The following is a 15,943-nucleotide window of genomic DNA, read 5'->3' as shown; positions in this document are numbered from 1 at the left end:
ATGCCGAGTGACACCGCATTGTCAACAATAGGGTTGCCACCTGCCTGAGCTACGACTAGAAGATAGGATCAGCTGCTGCTGACGTGGTAGCCACACTTGCTCCTACACAGCAGCGCTTAGGAACATGCTGCAAAACCAGCTTCTGAAAAGCAGTGGGCGAAGGAGTCAAGTCGCGCACCATAGTAACACGGTAAAGTCGCGAGACTTCTATTTGCAGGTTTATATAGCGCGAACATGACTCGAAGGTATCAGAGAGCGTTACATGCACACCACTTGCATTACAGATGGACACATTCATTACTAAGCACAGGGCGATTAAGTGATTTGACCAGCATCACAGTATGTTTGAGCTGCCCCTCAGACTTCAAAGGAACGCGTACGTTAAGCGGCTTAGGTCGGATAGGTGTCGATAGCGGAAGTCTATTTTCTGTAGCAGCGGCGCTGAGTACAGTCCGGGTGGCTGTCGTCGGCGGAAGTTTTACTCTCCAACTCCGCGCTGTATGCGTGAGTGCTGGAAGCGGCCACAGGAAGCGACACTCTTGTGACGAAGGCCAGGCGGAAGTCTGCTCACAAGAGTTGCGGTGCAGGGGGTTGAAGTGGTGGTGGGGGATACTGTAAGAGACGCACGATTAATACCGGGTGGCATTCGTTGGCGTCAGTCTTTTAACACCGGTATCGTTTGCATGCCCGAGTCAAAGGGATTCCTTGCTGACAGAAACGGACAGAAGACTGGATGCAAAGCAGGTAAATTTTTTGCCAGTGGTAGCCCTGTCAAGAAGGGAGGAACCTAGGGTGGTCACGCGCCAGAAAAGAAACCGCAGTTAGCTCTCCCACACAACACTGCAACAGGCCAGATCTTAGCAGCGGCTGCACTGATGTGAGGGAGTGCTCTGCACCGCACCGTATGGGCCGAGCCGATGTCTGTGTTATGCGGTGCATGCTGAGCAAGTGACTACGCCGGCTTCTCCTGGGGGTCTGTCACAGGTCAGCTGTGTGACTGTGACATATCAATCATTTGCCCTTGCTCCTCCGGTGGTATGTATAATTGTTTGCACTCATGGCAATATGTAAGTAAGTCTCTCTCTGGACACCTCATGAACTGTGCCACTGCTCTTTAATACCAAACATCCCAATCCGAGAGGTGTACTTAAACCAACACAGCTCAGCTCACCCACCGCCACCCAATGGTCGGCCTATCATTCCAAACCCCATTAGGACTGCCTGAAGAAACTTTTGTCCTTGTACATTCCATCATATACACTGGAGACACACAGAACGAGTCAGGACCACAACATTTTTACACAATGCAGAATTACAACTTTTCAACCCCACTTTTTAAAAAATAATTTAGGAGTTTTAGCAGTGCTCTAATTAATCTAGAACCGCAGTTAGAAAATGTTTTGGAGTTAAAGTAGTACATTTGCTTCCTAGCTCAACAAAACCATTTGATGGTTCTCATGGCACAATTTATGCCAAGATTCTGCAACGTGAAAGTCTGTTACTTCTTGATTTCCCGGAGTAAAGAGTTTTCATACCACATAATTCTTATTACAAACAACATATACATTCTGGGTTGTTTTTCAATCAAACACACACAAATGTAATGGGAGGAATGGTTGCAGTAAGTCTAACCACTGGCAATCTCTCAGGGTAGCTCTCCAACTCACCGTTCTGGTGCTCACGGCCACCTCAGTTTAAACCCAGCCATGTGCAAATCAGCCTTGACCCTGCTTTAACATGAATAATCCAGCCCTAACAGCCAGAACCGGAACACAAGAAATGTAAGACCAGTTTCGTCCTGATTGGTGCTCTTCAGTCGGGTGTAGTTTAGTTCCAGTGGCACACTGTGCAGGGGACGCACATCTGGGCATAGCCTTCCATTTAGGGCATTACATCAAACACACAAAGGGTGAGGAAATATGGCGGGTACAAACTGATGGGGCATGGTGGGATAAAGAATGTTGGGTTGGAATGCGACCAGAGTGATAGCTAGTGGTTAGACACACGCAAGCGTTTCTCCCATCACCTTTTGTGTGTTTGCTGTATGTTTTTCAATCAAAGAGCACAAAGGAGTGTTTCCACTATAGTGCATTTGATCATTTCCTGTAAAAAAGTGTCTACTGAATCTTACAGATGTTTGTGTCTCCTGCACAATATGTGAGGCTTGATTTTTCTGCAGCCTAATTAAGAAAGCTGATCGATCAAGTAAATAAAGTAAGGACCTCACCAGCAGCATGTGTAACACCAGGCTGAGCCCTCATCCGACTTGCTAAACGCCTCCCAAGGATCCCCATCATCTATGATATTGCACATAACCTGACTAGCCGAACAGCACACACCTTCCTCCATTCAAAGAAGAAAAGAGGAATGGACCACATAAAGTGAATAATCAATCAATCAATAATCTTTATTCTTGATCATCAAAGATACAAATATATAACAATTGTTTAAAAATAAAATTTTTCAATACACTAGACAAGTTCATTTACAATTGAGTTTTGAACAGAAAAAAGCCCATGGGTGGAACATTAAGGAAAACAAGAATTAATAAACCAGTATCTTAAGGATCATACAGTACCCCCCACTTTCAGAATGCGAGACCGAACATGCCACATGGCCGTTAGATACTTTGCCACAGCGAAAACAGTCGGGGGTGACAGGTCAGTTTTAAGGATTCTGAATGCAGGGCGGTAGTTCCTAAAGCCCATGTTCTTAAGGATAGGCAAGAGCCAGTACCTCCTTGCTCTTCGATAGGCTTTGCAAAAAAGGGCCACGTGCAAATCACTCTCCCGGGAATGTATACAGGCAGGGCACTGGTCTGTTGTAGAAGTGCAGGACCAGGAACTGGTAAAGGCCCTCAGAGGTAGGGAACCATACCTCCACTGTAAGTAAAGTTTTCTTGTCAACACAGGACCCATACCATCTAATACAGTTTCCAAATGATAAGAATCTTTCAGTTGAATAAATGTATGGGTCAAAGATCCCGCACGTGTATTTGCTATGTCAGTGGTCAACTTTGATTGAAAGTAGAGTTGTGTAAGTGCCTTTCGAGAGATCCTCCTACTGGAATTAGCAGGGTCAGTCCATAGTTCCGGGAGGCCTAAACCTTCACAGGTGCTCCTTATATGTTTTAGCCAGGGAATGTTGTTGGCATTTGGTGAGGCCAGGAACTCCTGGAGCTCGCATCTGTAGTCGCTGAGGTCCTGGCTACTCCATATTCGTCGCCAGAAAGCTAGGGGCTTCAAACTTAAGACCTCAGCGATTGGCCTTAGACCTAGATATAATCTCAGGGGAAACAGTGGGGTGCTAGAGGGAAGGGCCACTAGTTGCCTGAGAAATTTATTCTCTGTTGTTGTTAGATTTTTTGCAGGAACATGGCCCCAAAGCTCCGCCCCATAGACAACTGATCCCGAGCCAAAGATTTATAAATCTGTATTATTGGGCCTAGTGGGCGATATATGGATTTGCCCATCATCCTTGAGATGCCCCCCACTTTCTGTGTTAGTTTCAGGTTTGCCTTAGTCGTGTGTGAACTCCAAGTCATCTTCTCGTTCAGGGTTACCCCAAGGTATTCAAATGTGGAGACCCTCTCCAGTCGCACCGTACCCAGCAGAGGGTTTGGGCGTGATGAGGGGGTAGGGTTTAGAATCATAAACTTTGTCTTGGAGGCGTTAATTTCTAAGCCCCTCTCAGTACAAAATTCCAAGAACCCATCCACTATCCTTTGGATACCCATGGGGGATTTGGACAGCAGCAGGGTGTCATCCGCAAACATTATGGCGGGCACCCTGCTGCCATTCAATTTGGGGGCATCAATGTCTTTGAGCTTAGACAGATGAGCGACTACCCCGTTGACAAAGAGGCAGAACAGGGTAGGCGCAAGTACACAACCCTGCCTCACCCCCCTGTCAACGGGGAATCTTTCAGTTAAACCCCCCGCCCTGCCACATCTGACCCTCGCAAAGTTATCCTGGTGCAGTTTGATCAAAATAGCCAGGATCTCTGGTGGAACACCCAGGTCACACAGAACGCTCCAAAGTTTGGATCTGGGCACCAAGTCGAAGGCGGCCCGCAGGTCCACAAATACTGTGTACAAGCTGCCGCCCTCGACAAATGCTGTCCTCCAATAAATAAGATTGAGGCGGAAAATTTGATCCGTGGTGGAGACACCTTTCCTAAAGCCTGCCTGGTAGGGACTCATGACAGCAGCTTCGTCTATCCAGTTCTGTAAACGATCTAAAATGAGCCTCCCGAAGAGTTTCTGCGACACGTCTATTAGGCTGATGGGCCTGTAGTTGGATGGGAGCAGGGGCGAGCCTTTTTTAAAGATCGGGACCACCTCTGCGCCAAGCCAAGTACAGGGGACCTCCATGCCCCCTAGAATCGCATTGAATAACATCAGGAGATAAGGGGCCCATATGTCCGGCTCCTGTTTGTAAAGATCGCCAGGAAGGCCGTCCAGACCGGGCGCCTTTCCCGTTGACAAGCCTATTATGGCCGCCCGGACTTCTCTAAGTGAGAAAGGGTCCCCTTCCACAGAGTGTGTCGATGAAATTGTTTCAGAACTCCCGTGGCCTGGCTCCTCTGTATACAGAGACTGGAAATGTTCCTGCCAAGCCTTTGCAGCAATATTTGGCTCTATTGCCGGGGCAAGTTCCCCGGAGCCTAGGTTGACAGTTCGCCAGAACTTCCGTGAGTCCATAGACGCTAGGGAGCTGGCAAGTTCCTCCCACTTGTTCTGCTCCCAATCTGTTTTTGCATTGACGATCAGCTTTTTAAATTCGCGTCGCCTAGCTCGGATTTCCAGCCTATTTTTACCGTTCTTAATACTCAATAATAGTTCACTCCTGGCTTTGCGGCACGCCGCGTTGTACCATGTGCACTGATTCCTTCCACCCCCCCTCCGTGGGCCATTAATAAATAAGTCTATAGACAGACTCTTTACGACTTCCTCATGGTTCAACCAGATTTGGTTATGGGTATCCCCTCTGGTTGGTTCATCATTTAAAAACGCCATGTTCTCTAAAATAGGGATAACATTTTTATAAAACTGCGGGAGCTTGGTTGAACTTGCTGCGATTTTTTCCCACTTGATTCTTCTCCTATTGCTTTCGAGGACTAGATCGGGATTTGTTTTGGATGGTTCTAATTCCCCGAGATCTAGTCCAGGATGGAGAAAATCCAATTCCAGGGCATTATGGTCACTGTCTTCTCTGTCGGTGACCCTGAAATCTATGACATGTGTCCAAGATGATAATTGCACTAGAATATAATCTAATCTTGATTCGCTGCCTTTGCGGTTGAACGTGGGTTTGCTCGGAGTGTCAGAATTGGTTCGCCCATTGCAAGCCCTAACCCATATCTCAGAGTTAAGGCTGTAATCTGTACTGCCAGTGGAGTCCAAGCTTTGGGCGGTGGGGATACTAACGGTGATACTCGCCATCTTATCTCTTCCTCTAAGAGATCCCCGTCTAGGAGACCTGGCAGGGGCTCAAAATGAGAATTCAAGTCCCCACCCACTAAAAAAGGGAGACCCTTGGGAAGTTCGGACAATAGATCCGCTAGTTCATCGATGGTGGATGACTCCTGTGAGATGGTAACCGGTCTCGAGTATACATTTACCAGCGCTAGTCTACAGCTACGAGACCATTCCAGTAGAACCACAAGTATGTCTTCTGATGCTACTGGAAAGCGCGTAGCTTTACATCCCAGGTGGACTGCAACCCAGGTTTCAAGTCCACCGGATGGGCGTCCCCTTCCTCGCCATTTCGCGGGAATGGAGAACACAGCGAATCCCTGCCTAGCGTGTTCCTCCCTCTCCCAAGTCTCCTGGAACATGCATAGGTCTTTGGAGTCGGTGTATTCAGTCCATTCCTGGTGTTCAGATTTGTTTCCCAAACCTGCCACGTTCCATGACAATATTTTAAGCATGGGTGGCCTATCATTCATGATGGTGGTTATTGTGCGGGCGTTCTCTTTATTGCTAGTCACGATCTCTAAGCATGTTGGGGGGATGGTTTCGTCCCCCACAATCTGACCTGCTCTGGCGATGGGGATGGTCAAGAACCCATGATGTTCTAGACTATAGGGAAGCTTTATTCCAAGGCTAGTTCGATACGCAGACTCCCGCGTTGGTTTGTGTCCTGGTTTGCCAATGGAATCACTCCAGCCCTCTTGATGTTTGGGGGTATTGGACGAGTTTGCTTCTAAGCTAGTTTCGTCCACAACCTCCCATGCTAGAGGGTTGGACTTCCTGCCTGTGGGAATAGGTAGTCAATCTATCATATCTAATTGACTATACCTATTATGTGTTGGAAAATAAAATTGCTGGCATTGCTGAAGGGGTTTCCGGGGATAATAGTTTTGCCCACCTGCACCCCACTTGACACTTTTCCTTCGGCAGACTTCCCATCCTCCATCGTCCAGGTTGGAGGTATAGTGGGCTAGCTCCTGTCTTTGAGGCATAAGTGGTTCTCTCCTTCCTCTTGACAGCCCTCCATCCAATCTATCGAAATATGTATGTTGTTCTTGGGTTTCCGAATGCCCTTGTTGTAGAAATCGAGGGTAATGGTGATTTTCCCCTCTTTTGGGGTCTCCCCACCCGGGTGGTCTTAGTGGCTGATCCTCCCAATTCTCATCCTCTCTGCCATGTACTATGGGAGGGTAAAAGAAAGAGAGGGGTAGAGATTGGACAGAGGTCACTTCTTGCTCTGGGATCCATCCACATATGTGCTGGACAGTCCTGCGGTGCTTAAAATTGACTATAATACAGTCACCGTTTATAGATTTAATAGTGTTACCCAGCCATGAAACCCTTCGTACCATGAGAACAGGGCTCAATACACCTTCAGGAAGTGGTCTATGTGTACAAAGCCAGTTTATGACCTTGTTTTTGAGAGAAGCAGTAGATTCTTCGGGGGCGGAATTCAATTCTGGTACCCCCGCCAGGATGACAGTGTAAGGGGCTGCTTCTGGTGGAAGGTGTATTGGTCCAGGGTCTAGTCTCTTGCTCACACCCCCCGTCGGAAACTCCCCCTTTTTCGTGCATTGGTTGAGGCACAGTCACTCAGCCCTGCAGGATTTACCCTGTTTTGGAGGGGAGAGGAGTGAATCGAGTGTGCTACATGATTTTGTGGGACGTTTACCTTCGGCTGAGTGTTAGTACTTGGGGGTGGAGTAGATGATACCTGGTGCACTATATGTATAGCATTTTTAGTGCCGTTTGCGGGCTGAGAGGGTCCCCTTTTTGTTGACCTGTCTGGAGCCTCAGTCCCACCATTATTCATTATTTTCTGGCTATCAGCTAGTTGGACTGATGATTTTTCTATGGCCGTGAGCCTAGCTTCTATTTTAATAAGCCTTTTTTCCAGAGGACTTAGGAGGTTACTTATAAGAGTGCCTATGTCTGCCAGGGTGACATCCTCCTCATTATTATCGGGGAGGTTTGCATTAATTTGAATACTTGCCCCCCCCGGTAGATTGGGGCTCGGGGTCTTAGTTCTGCCTTTTTGCGTCGTTTCCCTAACATTTGGGCATGGAGTCTTTTGCAGGGGATTCAGGGGGGGATTTGAGTGATTTAACTCTCTCTTGTTCCTGTTCGTGTTCCCTCCTCTTTTTTTCGGGATAGCTCCCTCTCTAGTGTCCTTTCGATGCGTCGTTTTAGGGCTTGTGGAGTTATCATTGTCAAGATCTGGGGTAGGATTTAAAATAGGCATGGGGTGGGGTTGTGCAGGGGGGAGAGTTAACATACTACAATCAGCAAAATCATTAAAATCCTTCCTATTTGACTGGGAAATACAGATTGATATGTCCATTGCCTCAGAGGGATTTGTTGAGCCATCCACCCCTGTGTCCAACATAGGGAAATCTGTGCTTACCACGGGTGACTTTGCCAGAGCCAGAGGGCCCATGGATGATCTCCGCACCCAGTCCAGTTCTTGGGATATTCGTCTTTCTAGAAGCGTTATATCCTCGATTAGCAGAGACCCAGCTTTCACGAAATAATTGTCCAATGTTCCCTTTGATGTAGGTTCACGGGCCATAGCACTTTTGCTCCTTGTTTCTCTTGAGGACATTTCTAGGAATGAGCGCGAGTGATAGACCTCACACTTCGCCACAGTTTGTCACAATTTTTGGAAGACCCAAGGGGTAGGCCCGGGCCCGGCCTCTCCTGTCCTCGAACGGCCTCAAACGGCCCGCTCTTTGCCCGGTCTTCGCCCCGCGCTTCGTTCCGCGCGCGTTCCGCTAGCGCGAGTGCGGTCGGCGAAATATGAATGGAAAAGGGAAAAAGGACTTCGGGGGGAGTGGCCGAGAAGAGGACCCAGCTGCGGCGATGTTGCTCCGGCCGCGGGTAAAGCTGGTCCTCGCAGTCCCGCCCTCCCGTTAAAATGCAGGTTTAAAACTGATGGCGTGGAGGGAGGAATCCGCAGCAGTCAGGGCACACAGATTGTTCCTGCAATTGGAGCTTTATACTCCGAGCGGCTCCCGCGCAGCGGGGGCCGCGAGTCGTGGCGTCGATCCGGGGGAGGGGCCGAGAAGAGGACCCAGCTGCGGCGATGTTGCTCCGGCCGCGGGTAAAGCTGGTCCTCGCAGTCCCGCCCTCCCGTTAAAATGCAGGTTTAAAACTGATGGCGTGGAGGGAGGAATCCGCAGCAGTCAGGGCACACAGATTGTTCCTGCAATTGGAGCTTTATACTCCGAGCGGCTCCCGCGCAGCGGGGGCCGCGAGTCGTGGCGTCGATCCGGGGGAGGGGCCGAGAAGAGGACCCAGCTGCGGCGATGTTGCTCCGGCCGCGGGTAAAGCTGGTCCTCGCAGTCCCGCCCTCCCGTTAAAATGCAGGTTTAAAACTAATGGCGTGGAGGGAGGAATCCGCAGCAGTCAGGGCATAATCAACTTAAGTACACTTTAACCTCCCACTCAACCTACAATATGACTAAACAGATGCTTACATATAAGCATGTATACAACGCCAAAGCAACACTGAAAAAGCTCATCCAGAACAACTAGACAGACTACAATTGCACAGACTAAAGAGGTACACTGTACTACATACACCTTTTTCTCAACCTCCACACCAACATGAAATCGCTATGTTACAAATACACATTGGTCTCACACTCCATCACCAGTCTGCGCCAGTTGGCCAGGCCAACACTTCATGTTGAGAGTGCCTGTAAACCAATAGAAATGTAACAGCATGCAGATAACTTGCCAAAAGGTTTATCAACCTGCAACCACTGTATTATCTTTCAGATGTGACAGTGAACAGTGTCTTTCAACACCATATATATATAACTTCTGTGAAAACATGACAGTAATGGATGTCTGCCATTCACTGCCATACTGTAACGCTTGAAAACGTGACAGTGTTTGGAGTCTTTTAACTCCACACATAATGTGTCTTGCAAATTTCCCAATATTTGCAACAGGCTTTTTTTCATTTTACCCACGCTCTACCACACATAGTATTTGATTCATCCTCGTCGCCATTGTCGCGAAGTGTATTGATGGGAAGAACAAGCAGGCATATTGCTAGTTTAGGAGAGGGAATAATTGTATTGAATTGTATAGAGGGATGACTCCCAACAGGAGCAGATATAGTAAAACATTTTGTTGCATTCATATCAAGAATTTTCAATCCTGTAAAGGGCACATATGCAAGGGTTATGCTTCTTTCTTTACTGACTCAGAGTAGCCAGTTCAGCTTCAACAGTAATAAGTCTGCAAATTACATGAACACAAAGTATAAACATTTCCATCTAACAGAACAAGCATTTTCAATGCAATAGGTCTCGCATTTGCGAGAGTTTAAGCTATTGACATTGCAAATGACAATGCTTTTTATTTATCTGTTTTAAAAACACATAAATAAAAGGCATTGGCATTTACAATGCCAATAGGTCAAACTCTCGTAATTGCGAGACCTATTGCATTGCAAATGTTTGTTAATGTTTATTTCCCTCAAATTACCACAAACATTATTTATGTACTCTAAAGTCCATATGTAATGTAACTGATTCTATGGTAAAGCACTCTGACGCCTTCGGTTAAAGTTTGCGCTATATAAAAACACATAAGAAAAAATCCTTGGGAGGCCCCAGCCTGTCCTCGTTGTCCTCCCTGCTGTACACTGCATTTTCATTTACTGTTCCTTGCGTACATTCCCATCACTCTGTCGGACTCCTTCATATACCAAGCATTTCCAATGCAATAGGTCTCACGTTTGCGAAAGATTGAGCTTTTGGCATTTTAACCCCTTCAGCGCTCATGACGGAACCACTCCGTCATGAGCCACGGGTGCCGTGTGCTCATGACGGAGTGGTTCCGTCATGCTGCGGCCGTTGGCCGCCGCTCCTCCCACGCTGCGCTGATTCCCCGCCTGTGCGGGCGATTAGCGCAGTGGGCGGAGTCATGACGGAACCACTCCGTCATGAGCACAGCGCCACCGCGCTGCCACCAAACCCCCCCCCCCCCCCCCCAGCGCTGCGGCGGAATTCCTGCCGCAGCCAAGGGGTTAAAAGGTGATGCCTTTTATTTACGTATTGGTTTTCAAAACAGATAAATAAAAGGCATTGTCATTTACAATGACATTCGCTTAAACTCTCGCATATGCAAGACATTTTTCATTGCAAATACAAGCACTTGCAATGCAATAGGTATCAATCAATCAAAATAAGCTTTATTCGATTGTAGAAAAAACAATCATAAAAGCTCAATAAAAAACAATTACAGAAGCAATTATTACAACAATTTCATAGCAATTCAATTTCACAGTTTTTATAAAATTACCATTTAATAAAACTCTACTAAAACGAACAGGACCCCCTTATGCCAAATATAAAATACGAGCTAATGCTGGATCAGATCAGTTGTAAAGTTCATGCAAAAAAACAATTGTTAATATGAAGAATTAATACCCATATCACCGGTCACCAACCAACCTTCTCTGCTCCTTACTATCTCCTCACAATCTTATCCTGATTCGGAGCACTCTTTTAATGTACACAGCAATCCTCCAGGCAATATGTGCATTTTCTAGGCATTGCAAACGAGTTAGCGCTATACGACACTGTCTTAAACCATACGCCCTTAATACAAGTACAAGTAATGCTTTTCTTTGTGTCGCATAAAATTTACAGAAAAACATCATATGTAATGTTGTCTGAGTTGATTGGGAATCACACGGGCAGGCTAGTAAATTGTGCGACCAGTCATTCATTGTAGGAAATAACAATAGTCTATGAATGGATCCTAACCTGAATCTAAAAAGCAGCATTCTATCTAACCCACTAGATACAAAAGACAGGTATGGCTCCATCCCTCCAGTTGTGAGTGTTAACTGATGTTTCAACAAACTGGGTTTCGCAAGCTCACCTGATGCTCTCTCTTCAGCTAGGTACACAAGGCCCCTAGATTTCAACTCCTTTCTAGAGATACCAATCGTTGAACTGGGCTTTGAATAAAACTCTGAGTTACCTAATAGTGAAAACAAGCATTTGCAATGCAATAGGTCTCGCAGTTACACGAGTTAAAGCTATTGGCATTGTAAATTACAATGCCTTTTATTTATGTTTTTAAAACGAAAACAAAAATAAAAGGCATTGTTATTTGCAATGTCAATAGCTCAAAGTCACGTAAATGTGAGACCTATTGCATTGCAAATGCTTGTTTATAGGGTAGTCAAAGAATCTATTTAGTTGCCCATAAATAGTGATTTACAGTTGAGGGCCACCTTATTGACATCCAGAACGTCACCTAATTTGGTCACAAGATTGTCCCCGTTTGAGATGTTACGGGGTAGGAAGCCAGGGGCTAAACTTATGCAGTGGTGGTTGACTAAATAGTATGATCCAGTGAAGTTGGTTGAAATTTTAAGTAGAGCGGTAAGAGTAGACCGAGGTAGAATATGGAACTTCAGTCCAATTTCTGTGTGTAAGGTGTTTCGGTGAAATTAAATTGATTGACAGACGTGGTGAATGGCATCACGTGCTTATGACGATTATGGCAAAGTGGTGGATGACAGTAGTACCAGGTAGGGAATATAGGTGGAGTGAGTCTAGGGATGCTGGTGAGCTAGTTGCAGACCCCAGTGGTGTGAGTGATGGTTTAGGACTACAAGTAGTGTTGAACTTGAAGGAGTGCGAGATGCCTAGAACACATGGTACGATTCAAAGTACTAGTGTCGAGGAAACCAGTTGATCACTATACAATCAAGGAAAAACAAGATGTGGAGGTGTGGAAAAGTACCCAAGTAAAGAACAATCCCAAGAAATTGAAGGATTGTGTGCAGTATTAAGGAATCCTTTATATGCATATTAATTTCTTTAGATTGTATTTGTAAATAGTCATATTCAGAATTCTTTTTGTTTCTACAGGGGAAGGCGTGTAGTGTTCCTAAAGGAATGTTGGTGGATGGCAGCGGTTTTGGGGGTTACGTGAGGCTTCTCGGCAGGGGCAGTTATCAGCTGTTGGGAGCTAGCCGGGTGAGCGTCAAGCGGTCTACCCTAAACAGACTTAATTTACCCCACATTGTAGGGACCACTTTTTTGCTACACTATCCACTGAATGAGGTTAAACAGAACCTAGTGTGAACGGGGGTCAGCGTGCTCATTTTGAAATTGCACTCTAGCTGTTGAGCTAGGCTATGTGAAGCAGGAGATTTTACGACAAACTACGTGTTTATCCCATCACAACACTTCTATCCCACCTACTGGGGTTGGCTCAGATTGTTAGTCTGTCATATTTGAGGAACTCAGGGGCATATTATCAAGATAGGCGATAAAATTATCGCCGCTTTAGGTTAGATGTCCTTCACATCTAACATGGGCTTCAATTGGAATTCCATAGAGCATAATATCAAGCCCATTTTCGCCGTTTTAGCAGCAGTTTTCTGCCGCTAAAGCGGCGATAATTTTATCGCCTGTCTTGATAATATGCCCCTAAATATGTTGCCCCTCTACCTCTAGAATATTCTCTGTCCGTGTTTTCTGTCAACATAACACATACTTGAGATTCCTGCCCACTCTTGGGACTCATCTTAAATACTCACTCACAAGAAGTGTAGTCTTAGGCCAGGCAATCTCAACACGAGCTTGTCTCCATATTGGGACTTAGAAGAGCCAACCTGCCGTTCTTGTCACTTCAAATAGAAACCCCATGTGGGGCCGCTGTTAAATCGCTCTATCACACCTTTCTCGCAGCTAAAGATTTTTCTTTGAGCTATTTAACTTGGGAAACCGCATACCTTGTCTCGCACAGCCTATACTTGGCTTTATCAGTCTCCAGGGCCTTCTTGGATTCCTGTTCTTTAGGTTTTAGGGGTTCCCCCCTCATGAGCTGGCCTCGCTCTAAACTGAAGAGTCTGCAGTCACAAGACAAGGAGTCTTTCACTTCACATTCTAGTTAAAGCAGTATCTATTTTGAAAATGTTGTTCAAAACAGGCACACTGAAGACCTATACCCTTCCGCTCCGTTTAAAAGCAACCTATGCGGATTCCTGGAAACACTTAAGGTTGCTATCATATTGCGAATTTGGAGACACTTTAAGTATGTCCCCAAATTACCTATCGGTCTCTCGGCACCTATGAAATTCTCAGGTTAACGCTCAAGCTGCTGGACAGTTTATTGTCCCCTCACGCGGGAAACAGTTCAAGGCCTCGCAAACGTGCAATTTTCTTGACTGTAAATAAACACCACTTGTCACTAGCAGCCGGCTTTCTCTAGACTCTTAGTTGGAAAGATTAATCCGTATGTGCTGCGTTTAGTATGCACTCAAAATGGCATGCTTACTGTTTATTAAGCAATTCACCAACGACCCCTTTGAAAAGTTTGACTTGCTCACGAAACGGACGCCGAAATACTAATCCGCTGATGAAACGGTAATAACCACCGGTTAAGAGAGGTTGAATCACTGCTCAGCCTTTCGTTCTTCAAAAGAAGTTTACACTTCGAAAACTGGTTCACATGCGTAGTATGCATTTAATCTGTTTTTAAAATGTTTCCCTACGTTTGAGAGTATCAGATTTTGAGACTGTCAGATATTAAGTAAAATTAAATTACAAACGCTTGATCTATATTAAAAAAAAATAATAATTAAAACAAGAAATCCTAAATTGAGGCAATAATTCTCCATAGAAAATAACACACAAATAACTACACACAGCTCCCCTTAAATTCAATAAAGCGAACACCACTAGAACTCAGTTTAGCATTAACTGGAAGTACTAAATATCGTAACAAGACAAAAACATTAAACAGTTCCATTTTCTTGCAAAATTAGGAAAGGCCCAGCAGGCTCCTTCATAGGGACACAAAGAATTAACAGTAGGCGTCCATTATAATATATATTATAATTATATATATAATATATATATATATATTTTTTTTCTTGTAGCCAAATGCACGATATATCCTCCCAGTTCAGTTAGAGGTTCACAAACAAGTGCCTTACCTCCTGCCCGGAGGTCGTAAAACCTGAATTCCTCTGCTTTTCTTTGAACTTCAACCAATTTCAACAAGCAAAGACAAAGAAAACGGAAAATACACGCAAATTTTATAGTGATTGACAGACTTGGGGACCAAACTAGAAGTTTCTTAGTGTTTGTGCTTCCCCGCGAATCCTGCGATTGGTTACAATAAATGCCCGTCCAGGAAAAGAAATCCCACCTGTGCTGAAAGAGACCGCCCCCTCTCCCGGAAGTGATTGTTCGGCCTTGCGTGGGCTGTCGCTCTAGGCAGGGGCGTGTTTAAATACTCACTCCCGTGCTGTAAATCTAGATAATTTCCGTCGCCAAGAACCTCTGCTCTATGGGTTGGATAATAAGATTACGAGGCCGACGCAGTCTACAGAGGAGACCTGTGACTGGTTGGCAAATAGAGGTCTCCGCGTTTTCTTTCGGGCCTTCGTCGTTTTTAGGTGTCGGACCGTGGGTAAGTGGACAAAAAGGGGGACGTTTCAGTTTGCTTCACGAGGTCCCTTGATTATACGCTGCTCACAGTGCAATGGGAGGCATACACTGCACAAATACCAATTACAATTATTTTAATAGATGTCAAGACCCCCAACGCTTTTTTTATGTTTATGTGTAAACAGTGGGGTTTGCGGATCCATATGGCCTCTGCTGCAACTGATTAGACGCACTGATGCTGCAGGAGTTTTTAATGGTTTTCTCATACATGGGATTTTGCAATCTCTGTATAAAACAAGCGCGTCCACAGGCCCCGATCGCTGCGCGTGCCCCGGTCTGTCTCCCTTGAGAGGCATCACGGCAAAACAAGCGCGTCTCAGAAGCGCGTCCACAGACCCCGATCGCTGCGCGTGCCCCGGTCTGTCTCCCTTCAGAGGCATCACGGCAACAATAGTTCTCGTTGGCGGCAGCGCTTTGCGCTGCAACGCCAGCGAGACCTAAAAAGGACTCCACATACTTCAGCCAGGGGATCATACGAACCCCATCAAGTCTCATTACATCCGACATAATAGTTCTGTTCAGTGCCGTCTGTTCCTTTGTCCATATCCTGTGCCAGAGGAGTATGGGTTCTATTTTAATAAGATCCGTTACATAAGCAAGACCCAAAACTTCATGGCAGGCAAAGGTAGACTTGCTTTCAGGAGCCGACAAGATAAAGCGCAGGAAGGCATTTTCCACCAATTGTATCTGAGGTGTATTCATGAACCCCCATACCCCTGCGCCATATATGGCCACTGAGAGACATTTGGCCGTATAAATTTGTAGGATCTCACCTGGTGGCTTACGCCCCAGTTTCCTACAAAAAGTGCGCTAGTGGTTCTCATAAATGCAAGCTTTTTTCGCAGTTATGGATTTTGTCCAGGTATCATCATCATCATTAAATAGAATACCCAAATATGAAAAACTTGTCATTTGGGATACCTTATTGCCTTCCAGAAAAATATCCCTTAATAGGCCTCTATACTTCTTATTTCCA

General features: G+C 45.8%; 1 protein-coding gene across 1 annotated transcript in view; it reads left to right on the top strand.

The window, feature by feature from the left end:
• Positions 1-474: 474 nt before the first annotated feature.
• The window catches only part of ZBTB1 (zinc finger and BTB domain containing 1), a 44,158-nt gene continuing 28,689 nt past the window's right edge, over positions 475-15,943 (top strand). The window contains exon 1 of the mRNA XM_085626212.1: positions 475-744. The gene's annotated coding sequence lies outside the window, so the exon portion shown is untranslated. The remainder of the gene's footprint in view (positions 745-15,943) is intronic.

The sequence above is a fragment of the Triturus cristatus genome, chromosome 9, assembly GCF_964204655.1.
Source record: "Triturus cristatus chromosome 9, aTriCri1.1, whole genome shotgun sequence".
NCBI classification, from domain to species: Eukaryota; Metazoa; Chordata; class Amphibia; order Caudata; family Salamandridae; genus Triturus; species Triturus cristatus.
This window is presented reverse-complemented; position numbering and strand designations above follow the sequence as displayed.